The sequence below is a fragment of the Pantherophis guttatus genome, chromosome 10 (assembly GCF_059756535.1).
Source record: "Pantherophis guttatus breed Tessera chromosome 10, ASM5975653v1, whole genome shotgun sequence".
In the NCBI taxonomy this organism is placed as follows: domain Eukaryota; kingdom Metazoa; phylum Chordata; class Lepidosauria; order Squamata; family Colubridae; genus Pantherophis; species Pantherophis guttatus.
The window spans coordinates 13,712,705-13,734,814 of NC_142072.1; the positions used below are offsets into that span (position 1 = coordinate 13,712,705).

Sequence of the window (22,110 nt, forward strand, 5' to 3'; positions counted from 1 at the left end):
CCTGAACTAGCCCAACATCAACCGACTCGCTTTGTGCCCAAAACTGATCCAAAACCCACAGTCTCTCAGTTTCTAGCCCAGCGCCTTTAGACATCATGCCAAACTGACTCTCTTAATATCCTCATGTAACCATTTGCTTTTTAAATAAAAACTTTCTGCAAAAGTATATAAAAAACAACCCTGTTTCCCCAAAAATAAAACCCAACCGGAAAATAAGCCCTAGCATGGTTTTTCAGGATGCTCGTAATATAAGACCTTCCCCCAAAATAAGCCCCAGTTAATATTGTCAGCCAGATGGGTGTATTTAGTACAGTATTTCTCCCAAAATAAGACCTAACCAGAAAATAAGCCCTAGTGCATCTTTGGGAGCAAAAATTAATATAAGACCCAGTCTTATTTTCGGGGAAACACGGAAGAAAAGAAGAAGAAGGAAAACTGGGGAAGGTGCAAAGGGATAAGGAAGAAAAAGAATTAAGAAAAGGGCAATTTCCAACTTTCTTCGATGCAGTTACAAATATAAAATACATTAACCTTTTGATTGAAAATTCAATATCACACTGTATTTCTATAATCATAAACAATTCTAATCATCAAATCGCAGAATTGATGTAGCATTTCTTTCCGTTTCTAGCGAAGAGTCCAAAAGTGGTTTCCATTAGAAACAAAGCCAGATGAGGTCTTTTCTTTAATCAAAGTAGTTAATTTTACTATCTCAGCCTGTTCCATTAACTTCACCGTCCAGTCTTCCTTTGTGGCAATCTGTAAATCTTTCCATCTCTCTGCATACAAAAGTCTCGCTGTAGCTATCTATTTATAAATGCCCAAGATCACAGAAGTCATTAGGGCTACAGAAAATAACCTGGTTTTTTTTTGTTTGTTTGTTTGTTTGTGGGTATTCTCCAAAGTGACCTACCAACATCAACTAAGAAGAAATGTTAAACTCTGCACTGGCCCCAATTACCCAAACAGGTTGCTGGAACCTTTCAGAGAATAGATCAATATTGATTGATTATTTGCCATCAAGTCACTTTTGACTACTAGTGACTGCCTACAGACATAACGTATGGATAGATCGATGTATAAGTCAATATACATCTTCTTCATTCAGTTGAGACTTTCATCACAGAAGAATCTTCCTGGTTTTAGTTTTTCTTGACTCATTTTTCTACTACAAGTCTCATGCATAGAAATCTTTATCACTGTCACCAACCAGAATACAACAGTGAGCAGCAGATGGAACAAAATTTATCTGGCTCATTGAGGCAATCCAAGTAGATCCAGTTTTGCAGACAGTCTAACAAAATGTGGCCAGGTTCACAGAGATAATTAGTCTGATAATAACAACTGTACATATACTCAGCTCGAGTGCTTTTTAAATGGGGAGTGATGAGATAGGGTGTTATAATATACAGGCAGTCCTCGAATTACGACCACAATTGAGCCCGCAATTTCTGTTGCCAAGGGAGACATTTGTTAAGTGAGTTTTGCCCCATTTTACGACTTTGCTTGCCCCGGTTGTTAAGTGAATCACTGCAGTCGTTAAGCTAGTGACCCGGTTGCTAAGTGAATCTAGCTTCCCCATTGACTTCGCTTGTCAGAAGGTGGCAAAAGATGATTGTATGACCGCAGGACACCACAACCGTCATAAATATGAGTCAGTTGCCAAGTGTGTTAATTCTGATCACGTGACCATGGGGTTGCTGCAACGGTCATATGTGTGAAAAACAGTCATAAGACACTTTTTTCAGTGCCGTTGTTAACTTTGAATGGTGACTAAATGAACTGTTATAAGTCTAGGACTATTTGTATATCAAATATAAATTGCTTTTGCACTTAGATCAGGGGTCTCCAAACCTGGCCACTTTAAGCCTTGTAGACGTCAGCTCCCAGAATCCCCCAGCCAACATGGCTGCCTGAGGAATTCTGGGAGTTGAAGTCCACTAGTCTTAAAAGTGGCCAAGTTTGGAGACCCCTGACTTAGATCCTAATGGAAGCTTCCCTTGTTTCTCCAGAAAATTGTCTGGATTCATCAAACCCAACCATATTTTGTCTGATTCAAACAACAAGGGTTTTTCTACTTTCTCCCTTGGTTGAAAACAGCACCATTTTATATTTCCGGCCATTGAAATCTACTCAGCTAGCTCCCGCTGTGTCTAGATGTAAGATTAGGCAAAACCACAATATTTGAGGTATGCCCTAATAAATTACAAGACTAAAAAAAAAATTATTCACCTGTGAGCAAATCATGTTCAAGTGATAAATCTTGCATGCTTTTTAAAACTCTGTAGAACAAAGCCGTCGCCACAGAATCCTATTAACTCAAGCCAATGCATCTTTGCTCTGAAATCAGTCACACTGAGTTCAATTAGGCTTACTTAAGGATTGGAAGCTATGATGGGGTTATGGAACAGAAGAGGAGGAGAACTCTTCCCTAATCATTTGAACAATGGCTCTTTTCTTTGTATTTTTTTTTTCTTTCCCTTTTCAGCTTCGGTGCTATTCTAAGTGTAATGTTTCCAAAAATTAGTATTTTCAAATTGTGACTTCTTGCCTACTTTTCTCTATACGTAGAAATGAAAAACCTTAAGGTAAGGTAAAGGTAAAGGTTCCCCTCGCACATATCTGCTAGTCGTTCCCGACTCTAGGGGGCAGTGCTCATCTCCGTTTCAAGCCTGAAGAGCCAGCGCTGTCCGAAGACGTCTCCGTGGTCATGTGGCCAGCATGATTAAACACCAAAGGCGCACGGAACGCTGTTACCTTCCCACCAAAGGTGGTCCCTATTTTTCTACTTGCATTTTTTTAACGTGCTTTCGAACTGCTAGGTTGGCAGAAGCTGGGACAAGTAACGGGAGCTCACCCTGTTATGCGGCACTAGGGATTTGAACCGCTGAACTGCCAACCTTTCGATCGACAAGCTCAGCGTCTTAGCCATTGAGCCACTGCATCCCCTTATAGCCTTATAAAAACCTTATAGCCCTTGATTGCTATAATCTAATTTTGATGTTAGAAACCGCTGGCCTCCAGCCCATCAGGCAGAGCTAATGGCAAAAGCTGGAACATCCAACGCTAGCTTGCTTCCAAGTATTTTGTTTTATTTAATTTATAAGCACCTTTTATGATCCTTATAAATAACTCAAGGTGGCGAATTTATCTAATAGTCCTCCCTCCCTTCTCTAGTGTTTGTTGCCTGGGTTGGGCTGAGAGACAATGACTGGCTCAAGGTCAGCCAGCTGCAGGGGTGAAATCCAGCAGGTTCCGACAGGTTCTGGAGAACCGGTAGCGGAAATTTTGAGTAGTTCAGAGAACCGGCAAATACCACCTCTGGCTGGCCCCCAAGTGGGGTGGGAATGGGGATTTTGCAGTATCCTTCCACTGGAGTGGGGTGGGAATGGATATTTTGCAGTATCCTTCCCCTGCCATGCCCACCAAGACATGCCCACAGAACTGGTAGTAAAAAATTTGGATTTCACCATTACCAGCCAAAGGTGGTATTTGCCAGTTCTCTGAACTACTTAGCTGGCTTTCATGGCTAAAATGGGACTAGAACTCCCAATCTCCTGGTTTCTAGCCTGGTGCCTTAACCACTAGACCAGGGGGTGTCAAACTCGATTTCATTGAGGGCCGCATCAGGGTTGTGGTTGACCTCAGCGGCCTGGGTGGGTGTGGCTAGCTGAACATCGCTCGCATCGGGGGCCCCTGTGGTGGCCTGGGCGGGGCGGATCCATTGTCTCCAGAGGAGGAAGGCGAGACCAGGACCACGTCCCACTGCCCCCGAGGTCAACCACAATCCTGATGCGGTCCTCAATGAAATCGAGTTTGACTCCCCTGTCCTTGAGGTTCCTACTGCTGTGCTCACTCTCCTTGGCCAGGTTGCTCATGGGGTGTGCAGGAGGGCAAAGAGTGTGAGCCGAGCCAAGGCGCTGCGGGCCAGTCCTCTGCTGTTTCCAGGGTGGCTCCGCGGGTCAGATCTAACCACCTCGTGGACCAGATCTGGCCCCTGGGCCTTGAGTTTGACACCCCTGCACTAGACAAGAGGTGTCCAAACGTGGCTCCTTGAAGACTGGTGGACTTCAACTCCCAGAATTCCCCAGTCAGCAACTTGCTCATATTTATAGCGCATGCTGGCTGGGGAATTGTGGGAGTTGAAATCCACCACTCTTCAAGGAGCCAAGTTTGGGCACCCCTGCACTAGACCAATATGCTTAACAGTTTTAGAGACTTCCTCCGATTCTGGTTCTTTGACCAAAAAGATATCTCACACTGGATAGACACATCCATTTAATGGGAGATCCTAAGTCGTTCACCAATAGCGTGTTATTTTCAGCACACATTCATTCTTGCCACTTATAAATAGGCATCGTATACTTGATTTTCTTGAAAATAAAAAATAAAAAATTAAGGAAGCAGTTACTCCCAGGCAGATTATTTTCCTATGGTAAGTTTCAAGCAATATGGCATTCCTTCAGCTCTGTACCCTTTAGTGGTGGTGATGGTGTGATATCTCATGGGCTTGGAGGCAGTTCCAAACACAAGGATTAGAGAGATAGCATGGAATGATCTCCGTGCTAGATTCTGGCACCAGATTTGCAAATTTCTGAATCAAGTGTCCTGTTCTTTGCCTCATCTTGGAAGATGATTTGAGCATCGTGGTAGGCATACATCATCCACACAAATAACCAGATTTAATCAATCGGCTCCTTTTATAGTGATTAAAACACAGAGACCCTGTGAGGTGACATCCATGGGAGAGCAACAAACTGAAAAGATCAAAAGAAGCAGAGGAAAAAATGCAGGGATTTCGATGGGATTTTTAAAAAATATAAGTAGATGACAAAGGACTAAACAGGGAGGCTACCAACAGCGTGAACGGAATCACAAATAAAAGTCATGAAATGATTTGGGAGGAAACCAAAAGGAGAGAATGCTGAAAGGAGGGTGGATAATGATATGTTAAATTCAGGTGATTTTTATTTCTTTAATGTTTTTTAAGGAAGGATTCCTGTCTTTCTGAAAGATTACTTGTCCTCCATTGAGTTCAGTCTTCCAGCACTGAAGCAACACTGCACCATCTCTGTAATCATAAATTAAATCTACATGTTCAGCTAAAGTCCTGATCCTTTGCCTATGGAGATTCTCAGTCATCCAGCTCATAGTTGTCTCAAAGGTGTTTTTTTTATTTTCTTCAAAAGGCAACTGGGGTGCTTATGTCAGAATTCCAGAAAACCCCAACTCCAATTAAAAAGGGTAGAACAAGAGGATAGAACAAGAAGTAATGGGTGGAAACTAATCAAGGAGAGAAGCAATTTAGAACTAAGGAGAAATTTCCTGACAGTTAGAACAATTAATAAGTGGAACAACTTGCCTACAGAAGTTGTGAATGTTCCAACACTGGAAATTTTTAAGAAGATGTTGGATAACCATTTGTCTGAAGTGGTGTAGGATTTCCTGTCTGGGCAGAGGGATGGACTAGAAGACCTCCAAGGTCCCTTCCAACTCTGTTATTCTATTCTATTCTAAAACTCCGAGACAGGCATTTTCTCAAAGCTCCCATTTATTAGAGTAGGTATACTGGCACATCTGGGAAAATCTGAATCTGAGAGTTCCGGGTTGTTCCTCAGTAAATCAAAACCCCAAATCCAGCCCCTGCACCCATCAATCCATCACACGGCCCAATCACCATCTGTCCCAACTTCTTTGAGTTAGAAGAAAACATTGGTGTACCTATCCTTTCATCTCCCCACCATCCAGGTTCAACCGATGAAGATTGTTGGGTAAGAAGCGAAACTACTTCTTCTTCCTCAAATTTAAAAAAAAAATCCATTTTTTAAAAATTATTATTTTTAAAAGCACCTCCTTGATCCTTTGCCACGTGATTGGTGGATCTAAGCAAGCTGGTCTACAAGAACTAAACAAGAGGAAGTCACAAATCTGAGGCTATTTAAAAAAGCAGTCGCAGAGCTGAACCTTAAACATCCGTTTGTACCTAAATCTGTTCCACATCTACCTAGGCACAGTCACAAACACACTAAATGCATCTCCTGTGGACTTCCAAACACCCTACAATCCGAAGCGGTATTTTGACCTCTAAAATGAAAGGCCCGCATCTTGAAGAACCATCTGGCAGAGCTAATTCCCGTCTTCAAGAGGCTGCTGCTTGTTGCTTCCTAACTAGTTAAGAACGCTTAATCCCCTTGAGAAGGCTCCAAGGAATTTAAAAGACGGGTGGGGGAAAGCAGGAAAAAGGCACCAACTACCGAAAGATGGCCTTGGCAAGCTATGAATAAAGCAGGCTTGCTAACAGATTTAAAATGATCAAAGTAATTGAGGACAAGAGAGAACCGAACTGCTAAAGGAAGAAAAACGAAGCCAATTCAATGAAACCATGCTGAGTTTGACATCACCTCTCAAATCCCTAGTTCCAGTATTAAATGCTTTCTATACACAACATAATACGCAACATGTTTTTTTTTAAATCAGAATAAGGAGGGTTAGTTTAGCAATTTCACAGCAAGATATGCCAGGCTTCCTTAAGCTGCTGTCCTCTAGCTATATGGGCACTTTAATTCCCAGACTTTTTAACTAACTCCCGGGCAAGACGTCATTGCAACACTGTAAATGACAAATCTAATTTTAATGTCATGTTTGTTCATTTAGAGCAGCCAACACAAGCCTTTCTTCCTTCATTTTTTTCTCCCACCATAACAACATTCTCTATTGCAGTTTGGCCTAATGTCAGCATTCCAAGTAATACACCCGTAGCAAACAGAACTCCGAGGCAGGTAGATTCCTCAGAGAACAGTTTTATTTGAAGATATCATAATGGCACAGACTGGTGGAAAACCAACTCTGAGAGTTCCTGCGGTTTTCACCTAATTAAAAAGTGAAATTTTACTTTACTTTACCCCCCCCAAACAATGAGTCACATTGTCCAATCTAGGTGCTGGCCGGTTGCTTGGTTACGTCTCTCCTTCTTCTCCCTCCAGCCAGCTGTTGGAATGTCCTTGGTTCACAGGAGAAACTATTTTGTTTTGGCTACAAAACCCTACCTATCTCTATTCCCCCCTCCCTATCCCTCAGTTTCAGTGTGGCAACACTGAAGCCAGAGATGGGATTCCCTACCGGTTTGCAAATGTGAGCACTCGCTTCGCTCACACATGCCACCTTCCACGCATGCTTGGCCTTCCGTGCATGCTCTTTGCTCGCGCGCGCACCTTCCGCACATGCGCATGGACTCCAAAATGTGGCTAAATAGGACATCATTATATCCGGGCGGGTGGGCGGAGCCTACCGCAGTCAGCACTACCGGTTCGCCCAGACCAGACAGAACCGGCTGAATCCCATCCCTGACTGAAGTCTAAAAAATGGCCTCAGTGAGGCCAGCTTCAGGGCTGACACCTGATAGATTATGATTGGCTCATATAGATTGGAACCTACCTTGCTAACCTGCACCTTACTGCTGGGCTATATGAAACAGAACCATTGCAGAAATGTGGAACTGAAATCTCAGAAATCAAATAAAAATTAAGATCAAAATGTCCAAAAGTCCATTGATTCCATAAAGGCAGGAGGAAAGGGACTATGATTTAAACTCTGGGGCTGGTATGTATATGTGATATTCCGTGTCTTTTTAGAAGGAGAGGCATATTTCTACTGCATTTTTCAAAAAGAAGGGGGTTAAATCTGATTTTCATCAACAACAGCCAGGTGAAGTCAATATCTCCTGAATTAAATTGGATTTAATGGGGATCAGCTCTCTGTGCCAATTTTAGATCAAAAGTTGGGAATACATATAGCATCTGTGCATGTGAAAACACAAACAATCTTTCTTCCAAGAAATTTCCATATTTGGCATTCCTGACATTTAAGAGATTTATGGAGCTTTCGTTGAAATGATAGTGCCAGCCACTCAAATCACAGGAGGGGAAAACATGCTCCCTGCCCAGGACTAGATTCAGTTGGAGGTTGCATGTTGGCATTGGGTTAGTCAAAACGTTGCAGGCAAAGACTATCTTTTTCATCTCTTTGCCTCTATTTCCTTCCTTCTTTCCTTCCTTCCTTCCTTCCTCATGCTACATCAGAGTTCTCTGACTAGTTATACCCAGAAAAGGAGTCTTGAAAATCAAGCTGTATATTAAACACTCCTGATCTAAATGAACAAAATAAAATTTTATTACCTGCTTTACAATTATGAATGGTGAAATGGGCCAGTGACCTCCACCTCTTCCCATCTATAATTGTTCCACCACTAGCTCGTCGATACTGTAATTGTTCAATCTAATGAACTTTTCTAAGCAAGACCTTCAGGAACAGACCAGAGCAGATACCGTATGAGTTTATTTTCCTAACAAGGTCCCAGAACAAACAGGGACCTTCCTGGAGCATCTCCTGCCTGGTAGACCCAGTAAGCAGAGCTCATCCAGAGCATAACAATACATCACTCTCTAAGATGTTAAAAGCTACTGTTCTGATCACATTGCATAGATGTTTCTGATTCTAGCTGTAGCTGTTCTTTAAGGGATAACTTCCAAGTATAGAATGAGTTATAAGATACCATTGGAGATTGACATGTGAAGGATACTGGTAGAGAGAGGGATGGGATCGCATTCTTGAACTACCTGAAAAATTGTCCTATTCAACTTCCACACCTCCTCACCGTCATACCAGAAGGTCAAACAGAAGCAAAGAACCATTCATTAAGCCCAGAGGAATTTACTATTACAACTTATACACAAGAATCTAGTCAACTAACAGTCAGCACTAAATTTGCACTAGATAAGGGTCAACAGAATTCAAGAACTGGACTTAGGTCTGGGAACGCAGGGACTCTAAACTGATGACACATTTAACTCTACCTTCTAGCTCTGCCTGCTCTTCTCTTACAACAGTGGATTTAAGTTACAGGAGGGCAGATTCCACTGGAACATTAGGGGAGGGAAATCTTCCTAATGGTTAGATCACTGCAAAAGATCAGAACCAATTTCTGAAAGAAGGGGACTCCCTTTCAATTGGAGGAAGGCTGAATTGATCTTCCATATGGAAGCCTTTCCTTTGGATCCCTGCATTGAGCAGCCTTTAAATTTCAATTCTCAGAGTTCATAAAACAAGAAAAACAACAATTCATTCACAGATTATTATTTTTTTAACCACCAACTAAGGAGTCTGAACACCTGAAGGATGCTTTTATCTTTTATAGACATGTGTATCACCTGCCTTGTATTAACAGATCCCAGAAGAGATTGCAATCAATGAACAGTAAACAGAAATAATGGAAACAGTCAATAGAAATAATAATCTAGAAATGTATCGCCAAATTCAGGGTTGTAATAATTAAGCTGCCTGCCCTAGAACCGTGCCCCAGAATTTAATCATTAATGAGAAGCCTATCTATTGAAAGGGAAAACATTCGAGTCCAAATTTTTATACTATTTCTCTTCTTCCTCTCTTGTTCATCCTCTAAGCAACTCAGAATTGCCCCAACAGATTTTCTAAGAACTTTCTTGTCCCTGTTATCTGATTTTTTTTCCCCACCCACTGGAGGTGCAAGGGATTTAACCTTGCATACTAAACATGTTCAATACCACCGATTCCTTCTCAGATTAGAAGACTGCAAAAGCTAAGCAGCAATAATAGCAAAAGGGGACAGCCAGTTTCACACAGGAGACCTGGAAAGGCTCCTAATCTGCTTTGTAACATGATATATAACCTTTCTCCATTATGGTAGTCTCCACAACAGGGACCGGGAAGTCAGTCACTAATCAGTTTGATTGGTAAGCAAAACAAAATCGCATGACCACAAGTGGTTTATGACCTTGCTTCCTCTTCTCTTGTTAAGCAAAGCATCCCAGTTTGGTTCAGGCCAGTTCAGGCAAACTGGTTGTTAAATTGCTGGCTGGCCCGCCTGTCCCCACCCTGCCCGTTCCAGGAGTCTCCACATGCCCCGTTTTGGCTCCCAGGTAAGTGCAGGGATGCCTACAAGGCAGGGGTGAAATGCTCCCGGTTCGGACCGGATCACTTGATCCAGTAGCGATGGCAGCAGGTGGTTCGGAGAACCGGTAGCAAAAATCCCTGCGCCCTCCCCCTCCACCATGCTCAGCTGAGCCGCATGATCATCAGAGGCTTTTTTTTTTTTTACTTTTAAAAGCATTTTTTCTACAACTTCTTCCGCTGAAAAAATGCTTTTAAAAGTTACCAAAAAAAAGCCTCTGATGATCGCGCGGCTCAACTGGGATCGACAGAGGCTTTTCAAAGCATTTTTTTCTGCAACCTCTTCCGCTCAAGGGGCCGGTTAAAAAAATGCTTTGAAAAGCCTCTGCCGATCAGGCAACACAACTGGGATCGTCAGAGCCTTTTCAAAGCATTTTTTTAACCACCTCTTCCGCTGAAGAGGTTGCAGAAAAAAATGCTTTAAAAGTTTCTCTGACGATCCCAGCTGAGTTGCCTGATCGTCAGATAGGCTTTTAAAAAAATATCTGACAGTCAGACATCTCAGCTGGGATCGTCAGAGAGGCTTTTTAAAAAATGCTTTGAAGCCTCCTGGGAGCCTCCTGGGAGCCAAAATGGGGCATGGGGAGGACTCCTGGAAGGGGCGGAGCAGTAAGGGGCGGAGCCACCCAGCAATTTAACTACAGGTTCACCCAAACCTGCCCAAACCGGCGAAATCCCACCACTGACCAGATGGATATTTCTTCTAACATAAGCAAGGACCAGCTGCACCTGCTCTCTGCTTTCTTTTCTAAACCAGTCCTTACAGAAAAGTAAACCAACCAGAGAAGGCTGCGTGTGAACACAAGCTTTGGTGATAGGAAAGGGTCCAAGGTGGACCAAAGAGGACTCACAGCTATGACTTCACACCACCCCATTTGCCATACTTGGGGACATCCCTGTGGTACATGATGGTTTACCCCGCATTGGGAGAATCCAGATGATCACCTCCTAGTCATCATTTCAAAGCACTAATTCATTCCTCCCTAATGTTATATTTTTAAGATGTTTTAAGATTTACAACTCAAATGCCCAGCTTGGGTGACCAATGGCTACCCGTTCTGGGAGATTTAATCAAACAAATATGAATAATAACTGGCTGGAGGGAAACTGCTTTAATGCTTGTTTTTAAATCAGCTATGAAAGACCAATCTGAAGAGGGCAGATGTTAAGCCTATAGTGCTTCTGTTATTTAAATCCACAGCTAAAATGACTCTTCAATGTGGAATAGGCTCTCATATTCCAATTTATCATGCAGTTTGGGCCATAAAGCAACCATCAACTAAATTGAAACAGACCCCAAGTTAAGCCCCCAGGATGACAGCTACTTTCATCAATGGCTTTTCGTTTTCCCTGCCGTTCCTTGCCCTTGCTTTGTTCTGCTACCTCCCAAACCGATTGTCTGAACAGTTCCAGAGAAATGACAACCGACCAAGTCAATACAGATAACCTTGCACGGTTCTGATTAAATTTTCATTTGCGGCCTTTCACAAAAGCGCAGCAAACCATCCTGTGTCAATAGAAACGGGCTTTAGTCTTCTCTTGAAGTGTTTCAGAGGCATCCTTTGAAGAATGACATCAGGCATCAAGCAAAGCTTCCGACACGCATTGCTCAGAAATCCAAATTCTGCAGCCGAGGCAATTTCAGCTTACATATATTTATCCTGGGCTGTCTCTCATCTAAATGCAGGGAGAAAATTCTGACCGGGTATTCCGCAGCATTCTAAAACTTGCTAAAAGCATTTAGTGGGAGGGAAAGTCCTCTTGTAATCCTTCTCCTGACAAAGTATTTTTCATTAAAAGGCAAAGCTTTTTATGTACAGGAGGTGTTATTCAAACATGCAATCATTCACCAGCATCCCTTGTGCTCTGGCTAAATCTAGAGCCAACGTCTTTGAAGAGGGCTATTGTTTCATCCTTATATGGTTTTGGCATTTACACGAGACGTGGCTTACAAATATCAAATTAACGCAGAGTACTAAATATAGTATACAACTTTCCCAGAAATTGAGAAGGAAAAAATATCGCATGTGGAGAATTGGGTGGTCGCAAGTAAGCAAAGGTGCAAGCAGTAGCATTTTGCTGAAGAAGGACTTTAAAATGGCCATCAGAAATGTTGTTCTAAGAAAACACTCCCATACTTTAAGCTCCGAGACATCACCCTGCCAAGAAAAGTGTGTATAGTCAAGGCTATGGTTTTAAAGTTGCAATGTATGGTTGTGAAAGTTGGACCGTAAGGAAGGCTGAGCATCAAAGAATTGAGGCCTTTGAACTATGGTGCTGGAGAAGACTCCTGTGAGTCCCTTGGACTGCAAGGCGATCCAACTGGTCAGTCCTAGAGGAGATCAACCCTGACTGCTCTTTAGAAGGCCAGATCCTGCAGGCGAAATACTCTGGCCATTTAATGAGAAGGAAGGACTCACTGGAGAAGAGCCTAATGCTGGGAACGGTTGAGGGCAAAAGAAGAACGGGACGGTGGAGAATGAGGTGGCTGGATGGAGTCACTGAAGCAGTCGGCATGAGCTTAAATGGTCTCTGGGGGATGGTAGAGGACAGGAAGGCCTGGAGGAAAGTTGTCCATGGGGTCACGATCTGTTGGACACAACTTCGCAACTAACAACAACAACTTTAAGCTCCAACATTGTTGAAGTCATTGAAACTTACCTCTCAGTAAACATAGTGACGTTGGATGCAGCAATGAGTCACAATGACATCAAAATGATGACAGGCACACCCTGTCATTTACACACATGACACAATTACAGATAGCCCGCGACTTGCAACCAATTGGGATTGGAATTTCTGTCGCTAAGCAATGTGGCAATTGAATGAGATACACCCCCTTTTATTATTTTATTGGTTTGTTTATGAAATTTATTTGCTGCCCATCTTGTATCCAACAACTCAGGGTGGCGTACAGCATATTATGACCTTTCGTGTTGCTGTCATTAAACAAATCCAGCTGTCTGATAAGTAGTCATCCACATTAACTACTTATCAGAAGCCACTAGAAAGCTTAGAGTAGGAATCACATGACTCTGGGACATCGCAACCTGTCAGTGTTCCAATTTATGATCTCCTCCAGCGCTGACATGAATGAGAGAGGGAGAGAGGGAGAAGCTGAGATGAACTTTTACCTAGTTTCCTGCTCCTTAGTAGATAGCGTTACCTGGGAGATAGAGGGAGGGGGGAATTCCTGTGAATAGAAAGTGCTTGGGACGGAGAGATGGATCTGCACGATGGCCAATGAGACATTGGGGTTGAAGAACGGAAAGGGAGGGGTTTGGAAGGAGGTGCCAGTTTTGGCTGCACAAGAGTTCAGGGATGACGTTGTTTCTATTCTTAAATAAAGAAAAGATTCATCAGAGACTTTGCGTTTGAGAATGAAGTTTATTTAAGATAGCACCGAAACCTGACATAGTGCTGGTTGCCAAGTGTCAAATTTTGATCATGGTCTGTGGGGATGCTGCAACAGTCATAAGTCCAAGGAGTGATGGCAAGTCACTTTTTTCAGTGCCAACGTAACAGTCATTAAATGAATGGTTGTAAATCGAGGACTACCATTACATCTCAGGATATAAATTATGGTTTTCACATCATGAATCTCGTAGTGGATGTCCATAAGTTCCTACAGCTAGAAAAGCAAATAAGCTAAAAATCAAGATGCAAGTAATGGACCAGCGCAAACATGGAATTGTAAACTGGACACATATTATTATGGAAGCCTATATTTACATAGCATTTCATCTTTTTATTTTCAGGGCCAATGCACTTGTCTTGATCTCTGTCAAGAAGATGACAATTGCAGCAACAAAAATAAGCAATAACAGAAAGAATCCACAGCTTGCTGTACTTTTGGCTGTTTGAACTTCTCTGTAAATTTGTTGATGCAATCTCTACCTCTCTGGGCCATCTCTTTCCCCAAAGACTCGTCGCCTCCCCCTCTTCAAGCATGATAAATATAATCAAAGCTAAAAGCAGTAAGCAGAATTTATAATATTTCAAATTCCAGTTAAGTGCCTGCAAAGCCCAATTGCCCAAAACTCAAGTCCACATGGGATCAATTAGAAATGAATAAAATTCAGCCAGGTCCCAATTCATCCTTAACTTGGGTCTATAAAGAAAAACCAGCATGTGTTTATCCAACCTGCTGGCTTCTTTGTCTTCTAAAAATGAAAACGAAATGCGGTTAACTTCCCAACCATTGCAAAGCACGTATGGTATGTGCAGTGCCCAGAGATTTGAAGAAAACGGAGCCAAGACTTAAGAGAGACAATAAACAACGCATTGTCAAGGAGTTGTAATACACGAATCCCTACAGATTAGAGCAAGAATGAAGACACTTTTACTAAATGCAAGGTGAAATAGAGTAGATTAGAGTAAGGATGGCTTGTTGCATTCTGAAGTCAAGATAGAAATATGCCCTGCCATCCAAAGAAGAGGCTTTTTGTCTTTTGATGAGGTCCAACGCTTTTAAATTCCTCCTTCCTTCTGTCTTGAGACCTGGGAAATCTAGATGGCAAAGTGTCCTATGCAGTTAAACCACTTGTCCAACAAGATGAAATGTCAAGTTTGTGGACTTTTTTTTTTTTTTTTTTTTGGAAGAAGGGTTATAAATTTGAGTATGCACAGAACCATGACTTTGAGCATCCTTGAAAAAGCCCTTGGGTTTGAAGCGAAGTGACTTTTATTTATTTTGTCCTGCCTTTATTATTTTTATAAATAACTCAAGGTGGGGAACATGACTCATATTTCTTTGTCCTCCTATTTTTCCCATAACCCTGGGAAGTGAATTGGGCTGAGAAAGTGTGACTGGCCCAAAGTAACCCAACCAGCTCTCATGCCTAAAGCTGGACTAGAACTCACAGTCTCCTGGTGATTGGTCCAATGTCACCCAACCAGCTCTCATGCCTAAAGCTGGACTAGAACTCACAGTCTCCTGGTGATTGGTCCAATGTCACCCAACCAGCTCTCATGCCTAAAGCTGGACTAGAACTCACAGTCTCCTGGTGATTGGTCCAATGTCACCCAACCAGCTCTCATGCCTAAAGCTGGACTAGAACTCACAGTCTCCTGGTGATTGGTCCAATGTCACCCAACCAGCTCTCATGCCTAAAGCTGGACTAGAACTCACAGTCTCCTGGTGATTGGTCCAATGTCACCCAACCAGCTCTCATGCCTAAAGCTGGACTAGAATTCACAGTCCCCTGGTGATTGGTCCAATGTCACCCAACCAGCTCTCATGCCTAAAGCTGGACTAGAATTCACAGTCTCCTGGTGATTGGTCCAATGTCACCCAACCAGTTCTCATGCCTAAAGCTGGACTAGAACTCACAGTTTCCTGGTGATTGGCCAAAGTCACCCAACCGACTTTCATTCCTAACATGGGACTAGAACTCCCAGTCTCCTGGTTTCTCGCCTAGTGCCTTAACCACTAAGACCAAACTGGCTAACACTTTTTGAGACATGTTCTGATTGATTCTGTGACCAAGAAAATGTCTTCTTCTTGCCTGCAACTGGACAGCCCTGTCCATCTAACAGGAAGTTGCTCGCCAGTAGCTTGTTATCTCCAGCACCCATTAATTCAAGCCACATATAGTGTAAATATGCATTATATACTTGATTTCTTCCTCTTTTTTTCATTAGAAGAATCAAACATTTTGATTCTTTCGCTAGAAGAAAATGTATTCCTTCCACGTGTTGAAATAAAGCACACGTTCTTCAGCATTTTACAGCTTCCTTCTTTTTGAACATTAGCATTTCCTTTGTGCTTCATCCATTTTCTGTGCCGTGATCTTTATCAGATCTGCACTTGGTTATCGATTTTGCTTGGATTTGTTGTTATTTATTATTATAGTTCTCCATTGTTGCACTGAGCCGGTCTGGCCCATCCATTTTTGCGGCTTCTCCTGCTTTGACTGCTATTCAGAAAGCTTTATGCCTCCTATTTTTGAAAGTGACCTGTCTTTTGAAAGAGTGATTGTGTCAGAGTTCTGCCATATTTGCTAGGGGGGAAAATATAATTTCATTCTTACTGAGCTGCTCCCATAAAGAGTAAAAAAAATATATACTGTAATTAAACCAAAATCAAAGGGAAGTTCTGATATATATTTGGACAGTACAGTTTTGATCTCAGTCCTCTAAAGCAGCAGAGAAAAATGCCAGGTTTATCTTGAGCAAATGGAATGTGAGTTTCCACATATCTTTCTGTACATTTATTTTTATTTCTTTTATATTGTGCTTTTATGTCTTTCTAAGCCCCCTTGAGTTGCCATGTGTAAGTAGGCAGCAATATAAATTTTCTAAATAAATAAACGAAAAGGATTTTGCCCAGCATTTAAACTTGCTGAGCTTAGGTTTTTTAAGTGTCTTGACACATTCTATGAACCCGGTAAAACTTAATTCAGCTATTTCCTGTTAAGTGGCACAGTCCCATGACATTGTCTTTACAACTGTGTTGTTTAGCAACAAAAATGGCACTCCCAATTTCCATTGTTAACTGAGGAGTACTTACCATATTTTTTGAAGTATAAGACGTAACTTCCCCCCCCTAAAAGGGGGTAAAAATTTAGGTGTTTCTTATACACCTAATGTAGCCCCGACCACCCACTGGCCCCCACCCTTTGGCCTCTGCCTCCCAGCAGTTACCTACTTGCAGCAAGCAGCAAGAAGAAACAGCTCCTTTCAGCTTCAGCACAGCATAATTAGCACAAGTTGATTGGATCGGCCTCCCGACTCTCAGCTGTTTTGCTCTTAGCTGTTTGGGCCTCTGCTGCTTGCTGCAAGGAGGTAAATTGCTGGAGCAGATTTTTTTTTCCCTTGTGCTAATCAAGCTATGCTGAAAACAAAAATGAAAGTAAAACAGACTTTTTGCTGTTTGCTGCAACGAGGCAAAATTGCTGGGAGGCAGAGGCAGATTTCTTTTTCTTGTTTTCCTCACCAAAAAAGGTAGGTGCATCTTATAGTCCAGTGCGTCTTATACTCCAAAAAACATGGCATAAACTATAAATTAACCAATAAATTGAGTTTTGCACGACATGTCAGCCTTACAAGAAAGTTAATACTAACCAGGGTGCAAAATGCAGCTCCTAAATCTTTAACCATCTTGTGAAGTACATGCATGTTACTCCTCACACCTTCTGGTTAGAGAATCACTTGGTTCCTTACAGTCAAAAGGAAGCAGAGGTCTATTACTGATTGCTTATTCCTGGAATTACAGTACCTGACTTGAATTCTTGCACTCCAGCTTTCCCAATAGGTTGTATTGTACTTGCAAGCCTACTCTCATGTGTAAGTTAAATAAAACCTTGCAAAACTCTGCTTTAGAAATGCCTTTAATTTCAGCCTCTTTTTCTTTTTTGGTTGACCAAAAGCTCTTGTAACGTCAAAGCCATCCATACAATTTTCGAACCACAAGCTGACCTAATAAAGATACCCTTCGATGCAAGTTCTGAGATTTTTTTTTTCCTGACAACGAAGGTGGTTCCGTATGCTTTCTACCTCATTAGTAAGGTACTGCACTGACCCTGAATAAAGTCTTCTTCACTGAAATATTCCATGCCTTTTTTTCCCTTGGGCTCAAAGAAGTCTTAACTAGCATATCCTGATCTGGTTTATATCGGGAGGGCATTCCACTTCACTCAGCTTCTGCAAAGACATCAATATACAATATACATTTGCTTCTCTGCTCGGAGTGACAGAATTATCTCCTCAGATGCTGACCTCAGTTCCTGCTATCCTTCCGTGGACCTCCAATCTGCCTTATAGTTGAAGGACAGAAGAAGACTTCTATGCGCTACAGAGCTCAAGGTCAAAACTATGGGATGCTCAAGCCAAGGAGGAATTCATTACCTCCAGAGCACAATTGTTAAGTGGGAACAAAGTGCCAAGTAGATGGCTTTGTCACAGCCTCCGGCAGCCAAGTTAGCAGCTGGCAATAGCCAATTTCCAGCTTATTTAACCTCACAACGATGCAATGCCTACCAGATTGCCCTGGAGGGAAATGAACGGAGGGAGGGAGGGAGGCAGAGAGAAGAAAACAAGGGACCAAGTTCCTTTATAACATACCAGCACTCTGCTGTCAATCCCCATAGGCACTTTTGACTTAATGAGAGATGATGTGGCCTACACAGGAGGAAAGCTGCGTGCAACCAAGACTAACTTCCTAATAGTCACAATAATTGTCTCGGTAATTAGTACAGCCTTTGCTTGAGACTCCGAGTTCTGCAAATATCTCCAGGGCGCCCCAGCTCTGCATGTAGGTAGATTTCCCCCACGGAGTTCTTCAGGTTTTTTTTCTTTCCTTTGATTTCTGTTATGTCCTTATAAGGACATCCGCCGGGATTGGCTAATCCACTGGCGGGAAATTTGAAATGCTGTCTCTGGGCGGCGTGACTTGCCGGAGCGCATAAAAGGAGAGCTCCGGCAGTGCAGCCGCCAGTCTTTTCCTGTACTCAATAAAGTGCTGAATGGACCAACACTGGTTCTTTCCCTGCACCTGATCTAACAATTTCCTTATTCTCATTCATAGCAGAATACAGAATATGAAATCAGAGTTTTATGTTTCAGAAGAACCCATTCTTGTCCAGCCTTCGGGGGGGTGGGGGGGAGCCTATTGGTCTGACATTAGAGCATCCGGTTGCCCAGCCTCTCCTTAAGGAGGTGTTAAAGGAGAGGCTAAGTCCATCAAGGGGACACGGTGGCTCAGTGGCTAAAACACAGAGCTTGTCAATCGAAAGGTCTTAGTCCAGCAGTTCGAATCCCAAGTGCTGCGTAACGGGGTGAGCTCCAGTTACTTGTCCCAGCTTCTGCCAACCTAGCAGTTCAAAAGCAGGTAAAAAATGCAAGTAGAAAAATAGGGACCGCCTTTGGTGGGAAGGGAACAGTGTTCGGTGCACCTTTGACATTTGGTCATGCCGGCCACATGACCACAGAGACGTCTTCGGACAGCGCTGGCTCTTTGGCTTTGAAATAGAGATGGACACCGCCCCCTAGACTCGGGAATGACTAGCACATATGTGCGAGAGGAACTTTTACCTTTATCTTTTTAAGCAACCATTGGTTGCAATAGTTTATTTGGATTCTTACTGTGCTGTCCTACTCAACTCACATGCACACGTAATGGTGGTGGAGTGGATTTATTAATACTCCCCAGCAGTTCCCTTCACCAAAAACCCAGAACTGTCCCAACTAAGTCAAGCCAAATGCAGACCAATGCTAGTCCATGGAGCAATGGCCGGTGAGTCCACAAGGCACTTGAAAGTTTCCCAAACATGATAAATTCACTAGGCAAAATTAAATCCGCAATATGAGAAGGTGCACGAGGCAAGGAAAGTCCAGAGTTCACAAGGCACAATCCAAAGTCAAGGCACAAGGTCAATAATCCAAGGCAAGGCTGGAATCACAGCAACCAGGAAACACACAGCTAGGCAAGGAACACGTTGTTCCTAGCATAGCCTCCATCTGTCTGCTGTGCTAAATAGCCAGCTTCTGTGCAGCCCATCAAGAGGGACGAGGCTGCCTCCTCACGAGTAACTGGGCTGACCTTTGCTGCTCCTGCCTTTTCTCTGCCCTACATGTTTTTGGATCAGCTGCAGAAGGCACTTCCTCCTCATCATCACTAACTGGCTACAGCTGTGTGCTTTCCCTTCCTGAAGCCCCAAGGCTGTCCTGCTACAACTGTGCTTCAGCCTGGTAGCTCAGCAGACTAAAAGCATTGTGATTAACACCAGCTGTCTGCAATTACTGTAAGTTCGAATCTCACCAGGCTCAAGGTTGACTCAGCCTTCCATCCTTTCTAAGGTAGGTTAAATGAGGATCCAGTTTGTGGGGGCAATAAGCTGACTTTATATAAATATACAAAAGTATGAAGATTATTGCTTAACGCATTGTAAGCCGCCCTGAGTCTCCAGAGAAGGGCGGCATATAAATCAAATTTAAAAATAATAATAATAATAAAAAAATCCCTCTCAGCTGCCTGCTCAGAGCCATTGATCAACTGCCCTTCTGAAGTTCCTGGGACTGGTTCATCCTCCTCCAAACTGACATCTGGAGAGGTATCTGGGGAAGCATCTCGGGGAGTCATTACACTTGCACTAAGAAGGAAGTTGGATCCAAATCTATGGCGATCTCTCAGGTACCCTGGTCCCAAGCCATGTAGGACTTTAAAGGTAACCTCCAGCACCTTGAATTGCACCCAGAAACACACATTTTGTGGCCTGGGAACATGACACTTCTTCTTATCACAACCAACAGACTGTTTCATTCTGCTCACATCATCTCAGCATGTTAACTGGCAATTCTAATAACTGGAATAAGCTCTCTTTTTTTTCCTGTAGAATACATGAAGCTGTAGCTTCTTCGAGTTACTGGAGGCCAAGGAAAATGAAGGAAGATGCTCACTTTGTTTCTCTGTGAGAAGCAAGGACCCCTGTTGCTTTGTGGAATAATTCTGAAGAGCTGCTTTACACAAAGCTCTGCCAAAGGGACACACACAACCTTCAAAGCTTTGCGCAGCCATAGATCATAATTTATGCTAAATTAGGTTAGGCATCCCTTTTACACAATAGCATTTACCCCCGTGTGCCTAGGATTTTTTCTGGCTGAGAGATAGGTCATGAACGAATGGACGCTCTGGTGCCCTTGCTCCCCCGAAAGTTATTTATGGCTTATTTGCAATGTTCAGACTTTGGGTACTATTACTTACATCTCCAAAATGGCACCAGCGTAAGAGACTCCTGGGGTTTGCACAAGCAGAAAAAGGATTCAGAAAAGCAAAACCATCAAGAGAATCTTAAAAACCTTAGCAAACTGATAAATAAACATGCTCCATGGGCATTAAATATTAACTGTTGAAAGGAATAATGGAGCACCAAGTAAGGACAAAGTCAAAACCCCAGAGGAAAAACATTCTGCACCACAACATCACTCGCAGTTCCCTCTTGTCAGCTCTGAAAGGATGCATGGAAATGGCCTTAACTCAGTCCATCCATCCTTCAAATACAGGCAGTCCTCAACTTGCAAGAATTGGTTTAGTAACTGTTCGAAGTTACAACGACACTGAAAAAAAAGTTATCTATAACCGTTTTTCGCACTTAAAATCATTGCAGATGATTGGCAACTGACTTAGATTGATGATGATAGCAATGTTCCGGGGTCATATGATCACTTTTAGTGACCTTCTGACAAACAAAATCCAGGGGGAAGACAGATTCACTTTAAAACCGGGAAGTCTGGGAAGTCCGGGGGTGGGGGGGAAGGGTTGGGGCAGGAAGGGTGAGGAGGGAGGGGAAAATACGTGTAAAATTTTTAAAAACTTTTCAGTAATAAAAAAAAAAAAACGGGCTACTAACTTAACAGCCGTTGATTCGCTTAACAATTCTGTGGCAACAAAAATTCGTAAAATGGGGCAAAATTCACTTAACAAACATCTCACTCTGCAACAGAAAGGTTGCCTTCGAGTTATGACCACAATTGGGGGCAGAATTTCCGTGGCTATGTAAGGTGGTTGTTAAAAAAAGTCACGGCCACATTTTATGACCTGTGTCGCCATGGTTATTGAGCGAATCACCGCTTAAAAACTACAATTTTCCTGCAAATATTCAAAGAGCTAGAAGTGGCCACCTCAGTGTCTGGGGAAGGAGGAAATTAAACTGAAGTGCCAGTTAAACACTCAACTTAAGCAGGGGTGGGCTTCAAAAATTTTTAGCAAGGAGCTCTCTGCCCAGTTGCTGGGTGGGCGTGGCCATGGTGGGCGTGGCCTAGTCGGCCTCCTGCATCACAGTGGGGGGGTGGGGCATATTTGCCCTCCCCGGGCTCCGGAGGCTTTCCTTGAGCCTCCAGGAGGGCGAAAACGGCTTCCCCAGGCTCCGGAGGCTCTCTTCCAGTAGGCCAGTTTTTCTTCCGGTAGGCCAGTTTTTCATCCTCCCCAAGCCTCTGTGCGCACCCTGTACTTACCTGCATCCAAAACAGATCGTGTGGGGACTCCTGGGAGGGGAGGGGTGGGCGAGGCCAGCCAGGAGTGGGATTTGGGGGTTCTCCGAACTACACAGAATCTTAGCTAGAGGTTCTCCCAAACCCCTGTGAACCTCCAGCAGCCCACCCCTGATCTTAGGGTCTGGGAAAAGGACA

General features: G+C 43.0%; 1 protein-coding gene across 8 annotated transcripts in view; it reads right to left on the minus strand.

Annotated features, from left to right (window-relative positions):
* PTPRU (protein tyrosine phosphatase receptor type U) overlaps positions 1-22,110 on the minus strand; it is a 408,282-nt gene that overhangs the window by 281,651 nt on the left and 104,521 nt on the right. The window lies entirely within an intron of this gene.